This window comes from Octodon degus, unplaced genomic scaffold (genome assembly GCF_000260255.1).
Source record: "Octodon degus isolate 3935 unplaced genomic scaffold, OctDeg1.0 scaffold00048, whole genome shotgun sequence".
NCBI lineage: Eukaryota > Metazoa > Chordata > Mammalia > Rodentia > Octodontidae > Octodon > Octodon degus.
Window position 1 is genome coordinate 2,342,422 of NW_004524624.1, and position 4,789 is coordinate 2,347,210.

A 4,789-nucleotide genomic window follows, 5' to 3' on the forward strand; every position below is an offset into this window, starting at 1 on the left:
TTTCTCCTTCTAGGTAGCTTCCTGAAAGAGCTGAAGACATCATACTTCAGTGATATACAAGCACCCACGTTCATATCACAACTCATAGAAGTCAAACCTTAGAAGCAATCTACATATCCACATGAGGAATGGATAGAAAAAACATGCTATTTACCCACAATTGAGTACTACTTTGCCATAAAGAAAGATACACTTGTATGCAGGAAAATGGATGCACTTTGAAACCATAATGCTAAATGAAACAAATCAGACACACACATTTATGTATCACGTAACTCGTCTACATGAAAAACCCGAAGTATAAATAACTTAAAGAGCAAAGTAAAATAGAATCTGTAAGAATCTTTTGCAAGTGGAAAGGGGACAAGGCTCTGGAAATGGAAGAATAGAAAAGGAGTTAAGGGGAAAGGCAACAAATAATTAAGACTGTTGCATGCATTATACCTATTATTTTGGCTCACTGTTTGTAGAAGTTTTAGTCCATAGGCTGGCTGCAAGGCAGAACAGTGTGGCAGAGAGAAGGGTACTGGTGAAGCACCTCATGGCATGGTGATCAGGAGTCAGAGTGAAGAAAGAACAAGAGAAGACTTTCCAGGCCATGCCCTAGTGAGTCACATTTTCTGACCAGACTCCACATGCCTCCATGATCAAAATGCTTCCCAAAAGCCCTACCTATGAGTAGCTGAGAGGGGACTTCTAGATATAAACCTATTAAGTGTACATGCTCTTGATCCCACCAGGAGTCTCATTGCTAAACTGTCCCTATGGGCCCATGTCTGAATATCATAAAGGAGACAAGCACTGATACATTCCCAGGTTTTGATTATACATGGTCAAGAAAAGCCTGCAGATCCATTCCCTCAAAGGGTGCACAAAGCATCCAAACCAGGCAGGGCCACATAAGCCCATGTACAATTCCTTCCCCTACCCTTGTCTGCCATTCTCATGGTTTACATAAATCATTCACAACAGCTGTAAGTGTGTAAAAGCAAAGCTCTGTGATTCATCCACCCATTTCCTTTGTGCCCATACTAGCGCCTAGCACACAATTCTCCCACAGATGCTGGTTGCAATAAACTGGATGCCTATTGTTTCTATCCTGCCTGCCTCTGATTTGTGGCATCACTGAGTCCTAGAGAAACATGAGTTTCCTGAAGCAGGAAATCTACAGACTCAGAAGCCTGGAGCCAGACATAGCAACTGGACATTTCAAGACCTGAAGACAAAACCATTCTTTTATGTGGGCCAGGGCATAGGTGCTAAGTATATCCCATGATTTTGGGCATAAAATATAGAAAAATAAAGAAAAGGCAGGGTTGGTAGAACTCATCTTTAATGTTCTATTCCTGGTCTGTGTTGATAAGATAAGTTAATGGCTCTCAAGCAATATTATTCAAGGATATGACAGAGACAGAGGCTGGTACATAGACAGGTTCAGGAATTCTGAGCTTTTTCCAGTTTGCACATTCAGAGATAGCTAGGGACCTCATCTGTACAGAGAGAAGAAGGTACTTACTATGTCTAACAGCCTTGTACAGTGTGAGTTCCTCAATCCATTTGTCATTTACAGACACTTGCCAAAACCAGAAAATAACAAGGGAGAATGGGAAAGGAGTTTGCCTTTGGCAAGAATGGTTGGCCAGAAAATTAATTATGGGAACACAGCCAAGTCGAGAATAGTGTAGATGGATTTATTTATATGAGCTTCCACTGACTCAAAAGCCATTAGAAGATGCTGTGGCTTCAATTGCATTGTGTCAAAATTTAAATGTTTAAATCCTAAATACCTAAACATGTAACTTCATTTGACGATAGGGTCTTTCCAGAGGAAATCAATTTAAATGAATAATTAGCATGGGTCTGAGGGTAGGGGTTAGGTATGCCCTGGACTACCCTGTTTTCTAATCCAGTATCCTGGTATCCTCAAAAGAAGGGTAATTTTAGACTCGAGATATGCACAGGGAAAAGATGAAGTGAAGAGGCACAGGTAGAAAGTCACATATGCAAGGTGAAGAAACTGGCTGGTAACCCATCCTTCCCTCATAACTCTCAGAAAGAACCAACTCTGATGGCATGTTGACTTGGGGCCACTATCTCAAAAACTATGAAATAATTTCTTTTCTTCAAGACTTTTAGTTAGCGAGACTTTATAACAGGATTCTAATAAACTAATGCAAAAGACACCTGGGTGCTGATGGTATGTATAATATGCCTGCTGCCCATCATGAGAGTAGTTAGACAAGTACTGAAGGGTAGCAACTTCCTTATTATCAATAAAAACGCTTTTCTGGCTCCAAGGGCCAGACAATTGATCAGACTCAGGACACACTTAGACAAGGCCAATAAACCATGCATATGCGTGCTGCTTAGCTACTCACACCCAAAGTCAGGCAGTCTGTGGCCTCTCCCTGACAGAAGAGTCAGCATGATCTGACCTCACTGGATTGGCTGCCCACTTCTGGGGCTGCCTTTGCTAATATTCATCACTTTCTCCTGGATTACTGCAGTCTTAGCCAAGCAGAGAGCTGCAGTAGTTGGTGGTTGTAGTCCTTGAGTTGACCACAGGTGATGAGCTGGCTGCTTGTCCACAGCTGCATCCACACCATGGTTCCATCCTTCCAGAAACAAAGAGCAGAATTAAGAAAACACAAATTTCCACAGTTATTTTTGTGAACTAAATTAAAGCTGAATTAGAAAACAGCATGTGTAGGCATGTTCGTTGAGAGAAAGATACAATTCCTTGAAGAGAATGAAACTGCAAACTGAAAGAGAATACTAATATGATTAAGGACACATGGGGAAAGATCTGCCTGGTAAGGATGTTAGCCATGTACAGAGGTCTCAGGTAGGCCAGGCCACATCCTGCAGGCTTTATGCTTACCATAACATCCTGTATCCCATGTATCACCATCATTTCCCAAAGGGAAAATAGAGATGCATACAAATGAAATAGTTTAAACAAGTTCATGCAGCAGGCTAATTAAAATAGGAACAAAGACCATAGAATATACTGAGTAGCCCCCTCCATAGAGCTGTCTGTCCATATTCCAATAATAACCTTTGTGTCACTAACCCTGAATGAGGCCCCATTATTTGTTTTTCTTTAAACCTTGGCAGTATCTTCACAAAACATCCCTTTTCAAAACTTTCCTTTAGTTACCCTTCTTGTGCACATCATTGGTTTTCCTTGTTGGGCCTCAGGCAAGTACAGACAGTGCAGGAAGCTTATGCAAAGAGAAAAAGAAAAGTGGCAGTGATGTAAACCTGGGATCATACCTTAGGAGACATAGCTGAAAGTGAGGGTCCCTGGAAGGGTGAAAAGGCACTGCATAGATTTGTTGAGATGGTGGCAGGAGGAGTTAGAGTTTCTTAGGAGACATGTTGAATAGTGTTGCCTCTTGTGGGTTATGTGGCCAAGGATTTGAAGCAGAACTAATTTATCTAGCATATGAATATATTAAGTTAGAGAATAAAAGAAAGTGGAACATTGTGTAACAAGGACCTGAAAAGGGTAAAATGGGATCCTAGAGCCCTGAGGCCTGGCCTAAAAGACATACCTGTAAGGTTCTAAACCTCCAGTTTGCACAAAGATTGAGTTTGTTGAATTATTAGTCACATTTTCTGCTAAATACTGGAGAAGTCCTCAGCCATGCCGTGCCAATCAACTCTACCACTCTTGAATGCTCACAGGGAGAGAACAATATAGATACCAGAGAGTCTGGTAAAAAATAATTACAACCATGCTAGTTAGCCATAAAAACTTTTCTTTTGCTAGTTAAGTATAAAAATCTGCAAACAAAACATTGACCCAATGTGAACCTACTGATTACTAGAGGCATGTAACCAAAGTGAGGTAGTAGCAAAAATTCAGTTCCCAACACCAACCTCAGAACTTTTCTTGATCTCAGTGGAGGCAGATATTCTAGGCCAGCTGCAGACAGGAAGAATAAAGGGACATCACAGAGAAACATATTGGCTCAATAGTTTTGAGGGAACTGAACTGCGTCTACTTTTCTCTCTGACACAGAAAAAGAGAATTGTGTTCAGTCACCAACTGTGGAACTCAAAGACATTCTGCCTGATAGGGTCTAGACTCTACATTAGTGTTCTTTCTTTCTGGTAAGACCCATGAGGGCAGCAAATAGGAGAAAAGACCAGGCTTAAGGATATCTAATCCTGTCAGGGATATAGTTTAGTACTACAGCACCTGCCTGGCACACATGAGGTCCTAAGTTCAATTCCAGGTACAAAAAAGTCTAATCCCAATGGATGGTGCCCTTACTCTTCACTTGCCACTGTTACCAAGTGACTCCTAACTAGTTGACTCCCCTACCAGTGGAAATGAGGCTGGTAAAAGTATCAGAGAATAATTATCTGAAGGAATCAGAGACTGGAGAGTGAACACAACCAGACAGATTTTACAAGACAGAGCAAAGGCTATGAGTTGGTGATTTTTATGGAGGTTTTAAGCCAATGGACAGACTAAAATTTGCACTCTGTTGGAGAGTTAAAAGTCCACTAGAAATTGCAAACTCTTTCAGCTGTGGTGAAACCACAACTTCTGGAATGCAAAGGGATGAACCCAAAAGGAAAACACCAGAAGGACACAAATTCTATGAACCAGCTCTGGCCATCTTTGGCTGAACCACACATCATGCAGTACTATCAGACTACTGGAAGTTTTAGTTGTGGGCAAGACACAGAACCTGCAGGCTGATTCCAACCAATTCCATCCTGTTCTAGAGAAGACTAAAGAAAATATATCCCTCAGGGTATAACATGATCAATT